The following is an 18,912-nucleotide window of genomic DNA, read 5'->3' as shown; positions in this document are numbered from 1 at the left end:
ATATATTCCACTAGCATCTAAACAAGTGCCTCTAGTCATTCTACCCAAGCCATTTCTGACCTCATGCCCTTCTTCTAACTCAATGTCCTTTTAGATATGCCATTTCTGATTCCATGTCCTTTAGGCATTTCGCTTCTGATGCCATGTTGCTCGTTCATCTCCAATACATAAAACAAGAAGGCTGAGGTTTTTGTTTAGATGCTTTAATACATAGAAACACATCAGGATGGATATCATCATCATAAAATATGAACAAACTAGTTAACAGACAGACCTTTCATACATACATACATACATACATGCGTACAGTTTTACTGCCTACTTCAAAATGGCAGTCAAGCTTGCACATGCTCAGTATTTATACACTTGTGCAAGCCCTTGGATAGCTTCTTAAAGATATATACATAGCTATTGATCTACAGGTGGTAAAGTGGTTTCATACTTTTATCAAACCAAGATGACCGATGTAGAAAAGAGAACCAATGATAGATCGTAAATAATTTTCTGGTATGGTCTATGAAATGCCAATTGGATAAACAATGATTGGTCGACAACTGACTTCCTGATGTTACTGCATTCAAACCATTGGTGCTACTAGTACAACCAGTGATTGGTTATAAAGAGATTTCATTGTACAATTTTTAAAATGATGATTTGATTAAATGAAAGGCTTGCCAGTCACATGCTTTTAACTTATTTAAGTTTAATGTTTTATATTGTACTTATTCTGATGAAGTTTTATAATTGAATAAAATGAAAGTGCTTAACTTATTAATATACAGTTGGTTGATGTAATTTATAACAACAGTAAGCGAGTTAAAAGCCATATAGGAGTCTCTGCAGACGGGTAGTGCTCAATTTTACTAGTTGGTTTGTTTTTTTGGCTTTTTCGCTTTGTGATCTAAATGTTTGTTTGTTTTTTTTGTCCTAGCTGAGCAGGCTCACTGAAGGATTAATTTTCAAAGTTTATAGGATCATTTAAGAACTTCCACTGTGGTGCAGCAGTAGCGTTGTTGCCTCACAGCAAGAGGTTCTCCCGTTCGATTCTCGGCTTGGGTTGGGAGTGCCTTCTGTATGGAGTCTGCATGTCCTTCCTGCAGTCGAGTGGGTGTTCGAAAGACATGCGTTGAATGGGCGTGCCTTCGTTGAAGGTTGGGTGTCGGGCTGGCAACTCGACACCATAAAAACCAACTGCTAATCATTAGCGGACCAGAGTTCCGCTGTGGCGACCCCTAAAAGCCGAAAGACACACAACATAGGATCATTTAAGACTATAACTGAATTTAAGTCGGATGTGAATAATTTAGCAGGTTAACTTCTGTTTTTTTCTCCCAGCACTATGAGGGCATAGGTTCCCAGATAGTCTTCTAGGAGTTCTCAGCCTGTGATTACCTCACATTGTAACATTGTAACATTTCAGAATGCATGCTTTTAGCCTACATTCCTGTACTGAAGACCCGCAGATTTTTCCAGGCTTATTATATTTACAAATAACCAAAGACTTGCAGTGGGTTGTTAACATAAAGGGATAAAATATAGTTTCAAGCACCTAGTAAAGAAAATCTTGGTTAGTGATTCTGATAATAATAATATTAATAATAATAACAGTATTCCACATGCATTCAGTTTTGTTGCTGGTTTTACACAATTGCTATGGAGGCCAGTAAACTCTGATTCTGTAAACATTAACACAGTTTAGAGAAAAACAAAGGAGAGCGAGAGAAGTGTTTTCCTTAATATCTGATGAAGGTATATTTCTGAAAGAAAAGTTGGACAGATGTATCATCTAATATTGATTTTTAATCCTGAAAAATGAAGATTCTTTAACATTTCTGTATGGCATATAAATCATTGATATATTCCCCACTATAAATAAACTTTACTGCACTGCAATATGAACATACATTTTCTTATCACATGGTAATATTTTGTTTAACTACTAAAGCTGTTTAGGGTCTTCATAAAGGTCCATACCTTTGGTTTGTTAGAATGACTTCCATTCGCTGCATGTTATATGATTAACCCATTTACTTGCTGTGTAATGACTTTTATGAACCTACACAACAAAGGCTGAACTGCTAATGAAGGAAAATAGTGCAACAAAACCACATTCTTTCATCATATAGTTCTCTTTTTAAAATGTTTTACACCATGCAATTTCACTGAAAATGAAAAATCATAGGCGGATGGGCATGTGGCAGAAACATGTCTCAGCCCTTATCTTTCTCATGCATATTCTGTTCAAATGACATCAAACAGCTCATTAGAACATCTGTTCTGAATTAGAAAGATTAACTTTATGAAACAAGACATAACATTTGTCTAACGTTACAGCACACTTGCTACTCTTTGAAGTGGTGGGTACTTGTCTGGCAGTTGCACCAACGTCTCCTGAGACTGCACAAAACAGGCTCAACTTCAGACACAGGCCACACTCATTGGCAAATACATATATTTTTGACTCGACTAGTCCACCTATATTTGAGCTATTGTATTACCACAAACTCGATTTAATGTTTGATCACCCAGTTCTTTAACCATTAAATAAATGTAATGTTTGCAATAAGACATGAATGCTAGTATCTTATTTCGTGTGTTGCCACTTACACTTCCAAAGGTAGGTAGTTTCATAAATTTAAAAAGTTTATTAATAATAAAATATTTTCCAAGTTATAGTTGAGTTTATACCCATTCATGTCCCACAGACCCCACATATACCAGTTTTCCCATTAAAAACAGGTTTCTATCTTTATTTGTACATACACTACTGAGGTATCTGAAGGTTTTGCTGACAATATAGCTCTCTTCCTCCAACTTCCATATAACGCACTTCTTCTTCTTCTTCTTCTTTCGGCTTTTCCCGGTTAGGGGTCGCCACAGCGGATCACCTTGTCCGCACAATAATTGGCAGTGGAGTTTTACGGTGTTGAGTTGCCAGCCCGGCGCCCAACCTTCCACAGAAGGCACACTCACACGCACACCTAGGGCCAATTTAGAGTGTCCAATCCACCTGCAGCATGTCTTTGGGATGTGGGAGGAAACCGGAGCACCCGGAGGAAACCCACGCGACCACAGGGAGGACATGCAGACTCCGCACAGAAGGCACCCCAGCCGAGGATCGAACCGGAGAACCTCTTGCTGTGAGGCGGCAATGCTAACCAATGTCCTTATTAATGAAAGTTTTGATCTTTTCCTGTGTTATACTTTGACTGCCTAGAGATATGATCTTTAGAACTGGTTACAGTATGATGCCTTAGTACTTCTGTGACAGTGATTGGATTTTGATTGGAAATGCTGCTGAGGTGTGTTTATGAAAAGGTTTGACTTGTCAGAGGGCCAGCTGTGGCAGGGAGACAGTGTCTTATGACAAGAGTTATCCTCATTTCAAATTGATTCTAGTTTGGTGGTAACTGATTTGTGTTAGTGCATGGATTTAGAAGACAGGACTCAGTGCATGTCATCATTATATGTCCGCATCTCAAATTAATCATGGAACAAAATAAGTGGTACATTTTTTCTTATGAAGTCTTATTTGAGGATTCAGATAGAATATTGCTACCTAGTTTCATAACAAATGAAATCCATTTTGCCAAGGTTGAGTAAAAAGAACAAGAAGAATTATTTGTCTGAAACTACTGCTTAAGGCAAAGGCAAGAACCAGTTAAACATCCTGTGAGTTAAGGGGTATATCTGCACAACCAACCTAATAATTATTAAAATCATATCTGAAGTTGCCATTACTCTGAGAAAAGTGAAAAACACATTTTTAAGCAAAATGTATTTATGTTTCTCCTTTCTTTGACTTCAAGAAAACTGCATGTCAAAAAACTATGGGTGAGTTTCTCTGATTTGTGTACTGATGCTTCAGAAGAAGAAATAACTCCCACTGATGTCTCTCTGTCTCTCTGTCTCTCTCTCTCTCTCTCTCTCTCTCTCTCTCTCTCTCCTTAGATTTAATTTAGCTTTATCTGTTAGGCTAGCAGCAACACCAAAAGATTCTTACCAAAGATGACTTGGTGATGCATGGCAAGACAAAAACCCAGGACTAGTGCTGGGGTTACAGACCTTGTGTGGGACTCACAATGAAAAGTAATACATGAGGTGTCACTAGCAAACCTCTCAAATGCCCCTGATTTTGTCTTATTTTTTTGCCTGCTCCTTGTAAAATTTTTACTTTTCTGGTGGTGAGTTGTTGTGGAGTGCTGTCAGGAAATAATGACAGACATTTGCATTTCAGAATTTATACCCTTCTGAAAATGCATGCTAATGCAGCCAATGATTAATGATGCATATTCACAGCTCAGGAGCATCCAGACTGTTCCCCTAAAGCCCCATGAAGGAATTTACCCTTTTCAAGCCCCCAGCTGATGCAGTGTGTTCATACATGATCTCATTAATACACTGTAGGTCACAGAGACTTCAGCTTACCACTACCATTCCACAGCACAAGCATTCCAAAGCTCTGAACAAATATGGTAGACAAATTTACTTATTTGAATAATGGGGCTTACAGTCCTAAATTACTTATCTCACCCCTCCAAATTCTGGTACTTCCTTTTAAATTAGGCACTGGAAAAGGTTGTCTAGCTCTCTATTTCGTAGCATAAATAGGACCTCGGCAAGACTGCCTATGGCTTCCATGGCGTAGTGAAAAAAAGATAAAGTACAATTTCTGCTCACAATCAAACCAGGCTGCAGTTCCACATAAAATGGATTGTTACACGTCTTTTCAGACCTTCCAAGCTTAAAAAATCCAAACTGCATCTCTTCAGACCTTCAAATCCTTTAGTAACATATAAGCAGCATCCACAGGAATAAATATATCCAAACTCAATTCTGAGAACAAATAAAAAAACTTTCTTTATTGATATCCACAGTTGGTAAGTGCTTTCGCTATACAGCTTTATCAAACCCATAACTGCTAATATTAAAACAAGGGTTTTATAGTGTTATTCCATCTAAATTAATTAAAACAATTAATCAATTAAACAATAATTAAACTATAATTAAATCCTCCCTTAAAAATTTCTTAAAGATATATGTACATTCTAGAGTTAACATCTATAAATTCAAAAACATATTTCTACTATTAATTGAAAATATTATAATACAGTCATAGAATCTAAATAAAAATATTTATAATAAAAATGTGTGTAAAAACAAAAGTATACAAAAAATATTGCTACTAAAGAACATATACATGAGTAGGGCTTTCCTGTTGTTTGTTTAAACAATTAATTCATCTCTACCTGTGTTTCCTATTCTTAAGTGCAGGTTTCAGAGGAATCCTATCATTAAGACCTGGGGGTATGTGAGCTTGTAATTTAATAATCCATTTGGTTTCTGCCTGCTCAGTGTAATTTTCAACATCACCCCCTCTAATCTTAGGTATATTAACATGTAAAACTGAAAAAGTAAAAGTATGTCTACTGTCATTCTGTAATATATGTTTGGATAGTTTTACATGTTAATATACCTAAGATTAGAGGGGGTGATGTTGAAAATTACACTGAGCAGGCAGAAACCAAATGGATTATTAAATTACAAGCTCACATACCCCCAGGTCTTAATGATAGGATTCCTCTGAAACCTGCACTTAAGAATAGGAAACACAGGTAGAGATGAATTAATTGTTTAAACAAACAACAGGAAAGCCCTACTCATGTATATGTTCTTTAGTAGCAGTATTTTTGTATACTTTTGTTTTTACACACATTTTTATTATAAATATTTTTATTTAGATTCTATGACTGTATTATAATATTTTCAATTAATAGTAGAAATATGTTTTTGAATTTATAGATTTTAACTCTAGAATGTACATATATCTTTAAGAAATTTTTAAGGGAGGATTTAATTATAGTTTAATTATTGTTTAATTGATTAATTGTTTTAATTAATTTAGGTGGAATAACACTATAAAACCCTTGTTTTAATATTAGCAGTTATGGGTTTGATAAAGCTGTATAGCGAAAGCGCTTACCAACTGTGGATATCAATAAAGAAAGTTTTTTTATTCGTTCTCAGAATTGAGTTTGGATATATTTATTCCTGTGGATGCTGCTTATATGTTACTAAAGGATTTGAAGGTCTGAAGAGACACAGTTTTGATTTTTTAAGCTTGGAAGGTCTGAAAAGACGTGTAACAATCCATTTTATGTGGAACTGCAGCCTGGTTTGACTGTGATCAGAAATTGTACTTTATCTTTTTTTCACATACTGGCTTTGCATCTGCTCGCAGCCTTTTTTCTACTGGTGGTTGTTTTATTTACTATTATTTCCTGTTCCATGGCATAGTACCATATGGCCACTATAATTTTGATTATGTTGACACAACGACTAGGGTCTGAGGCTCAAGTACATTTCTGTGCTGGCTGCCATGTCTGAGACTGTCCTAACATAGGCCCATCAACAATGCACTGGATCACCAGTTCAAGGGTTAATAATTTTTGTCCAGCCTTCTTAAAACTTGGTAGATGAACATCACTATAGTGTAGGGTCTTTTGACCTCTGTGCACCACCCTCCTACTCTTCTATTTTAAACTAAATCAACCCAAAAGAGGAAGAAGCCTCCTCACCACCTGAGAAAGGACCAAGCATCACAGGATAATGTCCTGTACTCAGACATTCAAATAACCAAAGAAGACCTATCTGATAACCCACCGGTATCAGTCCTGACTACAATCTAGTATGGCCTTGGATGGCATGATTGTCTGTGTTCATCCCACATAAGAGAGCCCTCATCAAGGACCATATGATTCTGGATATGGTTGTGCTCAACCACTTCTTATGTCTCTTAGTATTTCCGATGGAAAGGGCTCCAATAAAGGATCAGACTATCTCAGCTAAACTCTTGGTACAGGTTCATTCACTGGAAGAGGCATAGAAATTTGTCAAACCCTATAATCATGGAATGGGGATTCTATTTCCTCACTCCAAAAGATAAGGCGAATTTCCATCCCATCCCAAACTTCAGCGACTTCACCATGTCTGGTTCCAGATGGTGACACTCCAGTAGGTGATGCACCTGCATTCAAAGTGTATCTTGATCATGTTTCTAGACATGATAGTTGCCTTTTTGCACATTATGGTTTGATGTGTATACAGGAGTCCCTCTGATTCCAGGGTAGTTATGTCCAGTACAAAGGGTTGCAATTTGGGCTATCCTCAGCACTTAGCATGTTATAAAATATGGTACCCATCTGTAAACTGAGCATTACTGCCTTTGTCTGCTTGGCAGGCATTTCATTCCATCTATTGACATGTCTATATGCTTTTTTAACCTGACCCATCCCACATATCTTGCCTAGTGGCTTCCTTCCCTTTGTCCTATTGACCCATTATCTCCTCTTTTTGAGTGAAAGCCTGGCATCTTAACCCTGAATGAGAGCCCTAAGGTTTATTGATTCCCTGGCTGGAAGGTTTTAACATTCCATAAGTTCCTCAGAGAGCTCAGTTAGGAAGTAAGCAGTGGGCCAGTCTGCCACACAAATTGGCATTGACATAATGGTTAAATTGTTTAACTCACAGACAACAAGTACAGGGTTTCTCATCAAGGAAAACTGGCTAGACGTAAAATAGGCCACAAAGGCAACTAGCCTAGTACTTGCATATGAACCCATAACTTTTCCTGTGAACCTACACCAATGGATGGGAAATGGGAAATTCGCCCCATGTCTATCTCCCATGACTCTAATAGACAGAGGCAGATGACCAATCTAACAAAGGAACTCAATTGAGTTGAATTGCATGGCATGTCTTATAAAGCCCCTGGTGGTTGTTAGCCTATCATATATCTATGAACCTATACCAATAGGACTCACATTCTTTTTCTTTGGAGCTCTTAACCTTATGACAGTGCTCTCTTGAGTCTAAAAGCACTACCTGCTGCAGGGAAGCACGCATGTTTCCACATTCATCTTCCTCCCATTCTTAGTGCTATGCCCCCTGGGCAGTGCATTCTCAGTTGACCAATTCTCCACAGATACAACACCTAGTGCTTCCACTAGGTGTCACCCAACCAACAAGCCACAACTACTGCCATACCACTAGGATGGAAGAGCTAGCAAGAGACACTCATTCTCATTCTGCATGGCCCAACACATCTAGCAGCAATGCCATTAATAACTTAGCTACATGTTGGTCAAAGGCCAGATTGCTGTCTACATGTTCCAAGATGCCTTACTACTGGGTCAGCTCTAAGGGGCATTTTATCAGTGGAGTAGTTAACTTGCATTGATAATTTCCCAAAGGGTATTATAATGCATTTTCGGCATTGAGTTTTAGGAGATGGCTTTGGCATCAGTCATTTGTTTGTGTTAAACCCACTTTGTGTCTTGCAGAGAATCTATAATAGCTCCCAATTTACAGTCACCTGTGAACTTGGTAAGCCAGAGGCCTTTAAAATTAGCATTTACTTCCAAGAAGTAAATGCCAAACAGCAGTGGACCCAACATAGAGCCCTGGGGTACTCCAACAGTGACTAGTCCCTTGGTGGAGGTGATCTCACTGGTCCTGACTTATTGAGTCCTGTCTGTGAGCCAGTTAGTGATCCAGAAAGTTATGTAAGGGTTTATGTCTAGCTCAGACAGCTTGTCAATAATGCCTGAGTGGGGTATTTTATCAAATGCCTTAGCCAGGTCATGAGACAGAGTATGCACTGTTTTACCCTTATTCATTACTTGGTGACCCTATCAAAGAAGTCTACCAGTTTAGGTAGGCTTGGCCTTCCCTTAACAAAGCTAAATTAGGATGGGTCCAGTGTCTGTAGGTTGCCAATGTCATTTTTTATCATTTCCATGGTAAGTTGTTCCATGGGTTTTCATAATAGGCTTTTTAGACTGCTGGGTCAGTAGTTCCCTGGGTTTGTTGATGGTCCTCCCTTGTGGAGGGGAATAACTGTTGTAGTCCTCCCTTCACTCAGAGCATAGCCTGTTTCAAGGCTGCAATTGCCTGTTTGGAGTTTGCATGTTCTATGTATGTCTTTGTGGGGTTCCTCCCACCCCTGAAAAACATGCTGAGTGTTTCCATCTCAAACTAACCAAAGAATGGAGCTGTGGGCAGCAGCACAAACAATACATGATGCCCTAAATGGGGAAGAGTTATATAGACCAGCCACTTTAGACATCTACGGGTGTGCAGTATCCTCATGATAGCAGAACATTAATCACAGACTGTGTGCCATGACATGGTTAGCCATTTGACAGTGTAAAATATATAGCTCTAGAAGATTTGGTTGTGTTGACTAATTTCACCAAATGGGCATGGGTATTTGCCAATGATAAGTGAAGTGAGGACTCAGCCTACTCCAACCTACATCAGGAACCCATGCTAATGGTGGGAGGCATGTATGTGCCCCTGTTGGCGAGTGTGTATGTGCCATAAAGCCCAGAAGCCCTGGGTTAATAAGCTACTTTCCTGCTGGTGTTCAGTTGTCCAGCTTGGGTTACCCGGGATAGCTCTGTTGTGTGAAATCTGGATGTAAAACCAATCAAACTGCCAAACATGAAGTAAGAATTGCTACACTCAGTGTAGGTTCACTGACAGGATGGAGCTTGGAAGCAGATGTCATGATAGTACAATGTAGACTGAATATCCTGTGTATCCAGGAGACAAGATGGAAGGGCAGTGCAGAAAAGCTACTTGGCTTGGGATCCAGAGTCTATAACTCAGGAAGAGGAGGATAGGCTAGTAATGATGTGGGAATTGTGATGAGGGGAGGCTTCAGAAGGCAGTGAGGGATGTAATCAGAATTAGTGACAGACTGATGGCAATTAGACTCCAGTGTAAGGATAGGGTAGTATTCATAATCTCAGCCTATGCCCCACAGAAGGGTTATGATAGTGAGGAAAAGAGTGCTTTTAAACAGCAAACACAAGACATACTAGATAAAGCAGGACAACATAAATTAGTATTCATACTGGGCTACTTAAATGCACATATCAGGACGGGAAGAACAGGACATGAGGACTGCCTGGGTCCACATGGGTGGGAGAGCAGGAATAAGGAAGGAGAGGCCATTCTAGACTTCTGTCTGGCAAATGGCTTGATAGCAGTCAACACATAGTTCAGAAAGAGAGTCACAAGATCATGTACAAGAGTAGTTAACATGCAACTTAGGCAGACTTCCTCCTAGTAAGGAACGGGCACTGGGTTAGAATCAGTAGTTGCAAAGTCATCCCAAGCGGAACAGCTGCCCCACAGCTTAAACCACTGGTGGCCATAATCATCTGTAAGTAGGGGTGAGAGTATGCTCTAAAGTCAACAGAGACCAGGCTGAAGACCTGGAAGTTGACTGAAGAGAAAGCAGAACTGTTCAAGCAATTACTCAGGGATCTAGCACCTCAAGAAGAAGAGGAGATAGGTGGAGTTGAAGAAGAATGGCAGCTCCTTAAAATAAACATGTGTGAGGACTACAGTACAGTATGCGTCAGAGCCAGGTATGCAAATAACATGCATAAGGAAAGCTTACGGTGGAATGCAGAAGTCCAAGAGGTCATCAAAAGAAAGAAGAAGTTCAGGAAAAATTGGGATATAGAAAAGACGGACCAGGCTAGGAAGGAATACTGTTTGGCTAATAAGGAAGATAAGAAAGGAGTTACAATAGCAAACAATGCATCAGAGGTACTCTACCAGTCTCTGGTAAGTGAGTTATTGGCTACCACAAAGAAACTAGATCAGGTTGCAAGGCAAAGACAGAAAGATAAAGAAGATAGTCAGACACCCTTCATCAGGGATGCCAGCAACAACCTGCTCACCAGTCCACAGGACATCAAAGGCAGATGGAAGGAGTACTTCCAGCAGCTTCTGAATGAAGAAAACCCAACAGAAGCTATACTATCATAAACATAGCCTACGATGAGAGAAGACATGAAGCCCACCATAGAAGTAAAAACAGCACTAAAGAAAATAAAACCAGGGAAAGATTCAGGCTCAGATAAGGTCACAGCAGATATGATAAAGATACTGGGTGAGATAGGGGAGAAACAGCTCCTCAGAGTATTCATAACAGTGTGGAGAGAAAGGTGTATCCCAAATGACTGGAGAATAAACATACTAGTGCCATCGTTCAAGAACAAAGGGGGCATTCACAACTGTGGGCAACAAAGTGGTATCAAGCTCCTGTCACATTACATGAAAGTTCTGGAGAGTTTGACTGATAAACAAATATGCATAGCAGTAGAAAGTAAGTTGGGATATCAGCAGTTCATATTCAGATCAGGATGCAACACAACTGACCTAATGTTTGCAGTGGGACAGAAAGCTGAAAAGAAGCTAGAAATGCAGACAGTGTGCAACCGGGCATTCCTAGACTTGGAGAAAGCATATGACAAGGTCCTATGAAAACTGATTTGGGAGTCCTGCAGTGGTTCAAAGTCCCAGAAACATTGGTAGATTTAGAGTAAGCTATGTACAAGTACCCAATAACTCAAGTGCAAACATTGTTTGGTCTCACAGCGGGGTTTCCAGTAGGAGTGGGTGTGCACCAGAGTTCAGTTCTGAATGCACTGCTGTTCATACTGTTGATGGACTACATTAGTAAACAGGTCAGTGGGAACAGATCAACAAAGTTGCTGTATGCAGACAATGTGGCATTACAGGTAGACTCTGAGCAAGAACTTCAGCAAAGGATACAGGAATGGAATGCAAAATTGAAGGCACATGGAATGTGAGTACAGATAAGACAGCTGTAATGGCAGCAAATGGGGGAGATCAGATGAAGCTGAGAATTGAGATAGAAGAGAAAATAGTATGAGAGGTTAACAGCTTCACGTATCTGGGAGCGGTGGTTGAGGAGAAGGGAAGTCTGGATGAGGAGGTCAAAGCTAGAATTAGAGGAGCTGAAGTCAAGTGACATAGAGTGTCAGGTGTAGTATATGACAAAATAATTCCAAAGAAGCTGAAAAGTAAAGTGTACAACACAGTGGTCCAACTAGTACTATTGTAAGGTGCAGAAACCTGGGCAGTAAAGACAGAGCACTGAAGTGTCTGAAGGCAGGTTGTAGAATGTACACTGTGGGACAGATGAAGAAATGAGGACATAAGAGCAGAAGCTGAAGTAGCTCCAATTGCAGAAAAGGTCAAAGAGAACAGATTATGGTGGTTTGGGCACGTGCAGAAAAGCAGAAGACAATCTGAGGAAGACGATTTGGAACAGACAGGAAGAAGGTAAGAGGAGAAGAGGGTATCCAGCAAAGAGGTGGATGGATTGTGTGAGAGAAGACTTGCCACAGTCAGGCATGAGTGTCGAAGAAGGCAGGAGTGTGTCACTGAATAGAGAGAGACAGTGACAGCTGACATGATACCCTGACCCTATGTAGAGAATGGGAAAAAGGGAGGTGGTGATGATGATGGTGATGATGAGTTGAAGAGTGCCTCAAGTGACCCTGATAGGTCATGTTTCCGATGGTTCAGGAGGCAACTAAGGATGTTGTTAGGACCCATGGAAGCAGTGTTCTTGGCTTTAGAAAGTGTTGCCATCAACTGGTTCCTGATGATAGCTGTGGAAGTTTGTTGGAGGGAATTCAGCTGGTGAAGCTCAGGATGAGTGGGAGGTGAAGTCTGAGCTGAATTTATCAAAGGGTAGATCTACTTTGTCACCCTGATCAGTGTAGTTGGTACCATTCACCATCAGTTCAGCATACTGCTGTGTATTACCTCTAAGGTTCCAGACATAGCTGAAGAAGGCCTTCTGATTGTCCTTTGCCTATGAGGCTACCTTGATCTCATAGTTGGCCTCGTTGGACTTAATTAAACCTCTTAGCTTCTTGTTTAGTTGCATAAGAGAGCTATTGTATATAAGGGATTTTCTTCTCTAGATTTTTCTTCTTTTATTATATACCCTGTTTAGGTGAGGATTCCACCAATGGTATTTGTTTCTAGTGTTTGTATTAGGTTTATTTCTGGTAGGTACAGCAGCCTCTATGTAATCATTTACATGTTTGCATAATGATTCTGTGAATAATTCTGCATAGGTAGCTGTGATCTCAGGGTATAGGGGACCCTTGAATTTTGACAAACTGTTACTTACTGTAGTTTGCCCTTGAATAGTTCCTGTTATTAATTTAGCTGCATTTTCTGGGTTGTTTTTTGTCCAATAGGATGAGTTTGTGATCCAACCTCGTTAGTATTGGTGAGCACCACATCCAATATGTTTGATCCTCTGGTTGGAGCGTGTACTATCTGTTCCAGGATGTTTGTGCTAATAATGCCCAGGAAGCATTGCACCTGCGAGTTTTAGGCAGAGTAAATTTCCTAGTCCATAGAAGGGTAGTTAAAGTCACCCATGAATACGGTGTTTGGTTGGATGGTTATTGCCTCTAGTAGGTTTAGGTAAAAGTCATAACTCTAGAGGCATAGATGGTGACCTGTAGTTTGCCATGATATGGTGAGGGACCTTACCTATGGCGACTTGCATGTGAATGAGCTCCATGGTCTCATCCTATTTAACCAACCTGGAGGTATATTTGTTGCTAACATAGATATAAACAACTCCACCGTTAGCCCCAATCTATGTTGCTGTTGGTCTAAATGTGTGGAAGGTGTGTTATTTTCAAGTACTTTGCACTTCCAAAGCATTTTCTACACCTTTAAACCAAGTCACAATTACAGCACAGATGGCTACATTCTCAAGAGTGATGAGGGCTTGAAGGGTGTGGAGGTTTTTTTTTGCTTAGGCTTTATGCATTGAGCAGTAACACCTTATGGTTACTAGTAGATTTTTTCATTATGTTATTAGTTTTGTTTTTTTGGCATTATCAAAAAAGTTCTAACAGGGTCGATAAAGTATCTGAAAGCCTAGGATAGACAGGTGCAACTCATCCTTTGCAAAGTAATGTGGTCTTTTTACATGTTTTCTCATTCTGGGAGATATTGGATCCCCCTGGAGTGACATAAGAAACTAAGCAAATTATTAAAATCTATAATTTTATGTTCACACTGTGACAGTATCCTTGGTAAAGGTAGAATGCTGCTCAATGCAAGGCTCATAACTATCAGTGGCACATATTCCAAGAGCTCTATTATGACTCATATTGTCCAGTGATGTATGTCTCAGGTCATTTACACCCACATGGACTATGATAAAATCATATTGGTACCAGGGGTATAGTAACTTGCATAGAGGCATGATATTGTGGATCCTGACTCCAGACAGGCAATGGACTAGTATCTTCTCCTTGTCCAACTTTTTGAGTGGGGCATCCGTGTGTTGCATAATGGACTCCTCAATGACAAAGAATATTAGGTAAAGTGTACACTTGCCTTATGATCTTTTCACTTGGAGGACTATTAAGTGTAGGCTTATGTGAGATGTTTGGCATTGCTTTTGACATATGCTTTAGTGACTGATGAGGAGCAGTTCTACTATTAGGTGGCTTTGAAGGTTTCTGAGATTTAGGAAGATCACTTTTAACCACCTCAACATAAGACAATCTGTGTGTATGCAGTAAATGGTATGTGTGAGGAATGTAGTGTGGGTATTCCAGATGGGTCTATATTATATTTCTCGAAAGCCGACAATATCGAAGCTGATATTGTCGACACGAGAATAGCGAAAGCGCACATCAAACGTGTAAATGGAAATCTCCATAAAGGGAGATTTCCATTTACTGCAATGTAGTGCGGTCTCAGAGTTGGTATATTTAAGTAGCAGAGGGTGTGGGGGGTGCAGGGGTGCTTGCCCCCCCTGCTTAAACCCGTTAGGGTACTTTTTTCTTTTTTTCTTTTTGTTGTTTTTATAAGTTCGATGTTTGAAGACATCGACCATATGGTGTCGACCATATCGTGTTCGATGTTTTCAACCGTCGATCTTATAATATAGACCCATTCCAGACAACCTTGTTTGTATGTGAGATTTTTGCCTCCAAGGAAGTTGTGTATTTACATCTCTCACATATCGTGTTGTTTTCTTTAATGATTAACTGGCTGTCTGAGAAAATGAGACAATTGCTATATTCCCCTAGGAAGCCCAAATCTACCAAGCTGGCCACAGAGCCATTTGAAAATTGCATATCCATGTTTTCTGGTCCTGTAATAGAGTTGGCTGTTTAGGATTAAGGTTTGGGTTTTAACAGGGGTCTCCTAGCGTAGTTTCTGGGGTTAATGGCAGAATGTTATATAATGCTAGGATATGGTATTGCTATTTGATGCACAAGCTAGTGGCTCTAACCATATTTATGCACAATACCACACAGTTTAACAAGTTTCAAATCTAATTATAACTTTTTAGATAAATTTTATTATCTAGGCATTTGCTGCTATACAAGGCATTACTGACAGCCTTGGCCTGGTAGGCATTTCTGCTCAAAGAGAAAAGGCAAAAAACCTGACTCGCATGTCCTTTAGCCAATAAATAACCACTTTTTGAGCTTCCTGCAGTGCTTCCTACTTCAGAGAGACTAGGTAAACACCTTCTGCCGCAATATATCTGATACTGGAATTTCTTAATTTAAAAGCACAGCAAATCAGCTCTCAAGTACAGATTAACCAATAACCAACTACCAAACAACTAAGTCCCTGGCTAATTCAGCCTTCTGCAAAGAGAGTTAGAGGCACACAGACTAGAAGAGCCAACGAACTGTCAGTATCTGTGGTGTAATAGGTAGTACATTTGCCTTTGGTGCAGAAAGTTGGGGAGTCTATTCCCACACAGTAGATGGATTGTTGACACTAAAGTGCAGTATAAGGGAGGCTGCTGCAGTCCTTTAGATGAAACATTAAAGCAAGGTCCTATCTGCTTGAGCTGGCAGGAGCTCAGTTTTATGTAAAAGATCCCATGGCACCTCTCCAAAAGAGTAGGGGGTCCTTTAATTAAGGTTGGAAGGTAATATAATGGTTAAGGTGTTTAACTCACAGTCACAAGGTACAAAGTTTGATTCTCACTCTAGAAAGGGAAATTGGTTATGCTCCAAATGGCCTGCACAGACAGTAAGCTTAGTATTTACCTGTGAATCATCATCATCAACCCTCTTTTCCCCGGGGGTTGTGGGTTTCCGTAATAGTTAAGATATTTACCTCAAAGATGCAAAGTACAGGGTTTGCTTATCTTTGAGGAAAATTGGCTATACTTAAAATGGTTTACGATGGCAATTAGCCTACTACTTACCTATGAAATAGAGAAATGACTATTTTTGCCACCAAATTAAATAAATTATTTAAAAATTCTCAGAAACAGCAGTGATCACTGCATAAAGCAAGTACAGGTGCAGTTAATCAAGAACATATTCTTATCTTAGCTTGGATGGCTCTGCATAAAGTAGAAACACTGGAAATGCATTGCAGAATTCTCTGTAACTGAACAAAGAACTTTGCAACATGCCTGATTTATACTGGAAAAAAGCTTGAAAGCTGACTCTTGTGCCATCTAGCCAATAAACAACCACATTTTGAGCTTACTGAAGTGCTTCCCAGCTCAGAGAGATCAGTAAACACCTTCTGCCACAAAATGTCTGATCCTGAAATTCCTAATCTAAAAGCACAGGAAAAGTAGCTCTCAAGTGCAGATTAAACAACAAACAAGTCCCTGGCTAATTTGACCTTCTGCAAAGAGATTTGGAGGCACACAGACTAGAAAAGCCAACAAACAGAAATTAATATTTTTGCCACAGAATTATATAAATGCTTTAAAATGCTCAAAAATAGTAGTGGTCACTCTTTAAAGGATGTACAAGTGTGGCCAATCAAGAAAATATGCTTATTTTAGCTTGGATGACTAGATGCAGTTGAATCTCTGTAATTTAACAAAGAGTCTTGCGACTTGCCTGATTTATACTAAAAAGCTTGAAAACTGACTTCTATGACCTCTGTCCAATAAACAACTACACTTTGAGCTTCCTTCAGTGCTTCACAACTCACAGAGCCCAGGTAAACACCTTCTGCCACAATATGTCTGATCCTGGAAGCAGTTAGTGTAGAAGCATAGTAAAGGAAGCTCTCAAGTGCAGATTAAACAACAAACACCTAACAGTGCTATATGGTTCCATAGTTTATCTTCACTATTTGAATACAGAGAGTCAACTGCAGTATTAGATGATTTGGTTATCGTGATTAGTGATTTTTCTCTACAGCATAAAATTCTACTGGGGTTTTGTATTAAGTTGATAAGGTCTCAACAATTTTGTGGCATATAGAGAACCCTCTGTATTGTATGTAGTTAGCTAAGAAAGAGATAGGTGATATGATACTTCTATCAAGTTTAATTCTCTGAGGGATAGGCAGTGGTGAGTTTTGTTGTAATATTTTACTACAAATTTAGCTATTTTATTATGACTACACACTGGATTACTCAAGATGGAAAAATGAATACATAAGTGTTTGCAGTCACACAATGGAAAACTTTTATTCCATCAGCTTAGCATATTGGTCCCAACACTTAAAATCAATTGGTTGTTGCAATAAAGGTTATCCATTGAGTGACCACAAATTCCTATGTCTTCATTTTTCGACCCTTAGTAGTGTTTTATTAGTTAATTACAATGTATGCTACCTTTTTTGATTATTTTATTATAACATTGCTCTGGTAGGGACAGTTGTGAGACTTGACAGTTAGGAAAGATTGGGGTAACACAGAGGCATGATGGCAGTAAGAAAGAAGAGTCTATTAGCCTTCTGGCTATGTCAGTGAGGTAAGTTTTTACTCTGCATAATTTACTTAGTTTTTTGGTTAATATTTAAGCATGTGTGATACATGGTGGACAAATTTCAACTAGTCATCCATGATGACACTGTAATTGAATGTGGTTTACTTGTTCTATCAAGGTGCTGTTGGCAGAGACAATAGTGAATAATGTTGCTTTGGCAGAGATATGTTTTGGAATGAAGAGCAGTAATTTCATTTTTTTTAGGGTTAAGAAGTAATTGTGAATTATTTAGGCACGTTTCAATTGATAAGGATTGTTGTGTATGATCTTGGAGTTTAGAGAGAGTGGGAGAGAGAGATTTGGCAGAGTAGATTAGACTTTAGTCATCAACAAACTGAACCAGGCAGCATTTTTTGTAGCAGTTTAGAGGACATTGATGAATATGTTGTAAAGTATGGGACCTCTTTAATCATCTTACTTTTTACTAAAAAGTATGGGAAACAAAGAATAAAAGACATAATTCTTGGACTTAGATCAGAAATAATGTATACTACAGACTAAACAATTATAACCATCACTTTTGAATGTGCAGGCTTCTTCCAGTGCAGCTTTTGTTTGCCTTTCCTGTGAAATGTACCTAAAGCTTTATAGGTGCACAGTACTGTATTTATATATTATTTATGGAAACTAAATCATAAAGAGGTGTGTAACTGTCAGTCTTCTTTTCAATTACAAAATGAGTATTTAACTCTGCTTAACAGCAGCTCATGTAATAAGCATCTGCCTGAATGATGCAAGAAGTCTTGTCTGTGTCTATATCCAGCTATTCTATCTGACTGCTGTTAAAATCCAGTAAATTGGGCCTACTGCTAATCTTCTATGGGATTTCAATATTGCTTTAGGTATGAATATACTAAAGTAGGACTTGAGGCAGTGACCATGCACATTCCTAGTTTTAATGACAGAAAAATATACATGCAACATTGCCAGTGTAACCAAAGGGCTAAGATTATGTTTTAATTCATACATTTTGAACTCTGTATCTCAGGCAGACATTTGGGCATGGCTTGAACAATACAGGCCTAAAGATGTATTTTATAACATAAAGATAATGCCAAAAGTCTCTAGGAGACAGTATTTATATCTGAGCTGCTGCCCTATTTGTTTAAAAGATGTGCCATTACAATGTGCATTTTGAAAATGTATACTCAAAAATGCCACAGAAAGAAAATGTATTTATTTATTTATTTATTTACTTAACATTTGTTTACCAGGAAAGTCTGACTTGGAACAAAGCCAATTTTCAGCAGAGGCCCAGGGAGAAAAATTCCAG

Source organism: Protopterus annectens, chromosome 7.part1, assembly GCF_019279795.1.
Source record: "Protopterus annectens isolate FY-2018-M chromosome 7.part1, PAN1.0, whole genome shotgun sequence".
Taxonomy (NCBI): domain Eukaryota; kingdom Metazoa; phylum Chordata; order Ceratodontiformes; family Protopteridae; genus Protopterus; species Protopterus annectens.
Note: the sequence above shows the minus strand (reverse complement) of the source record.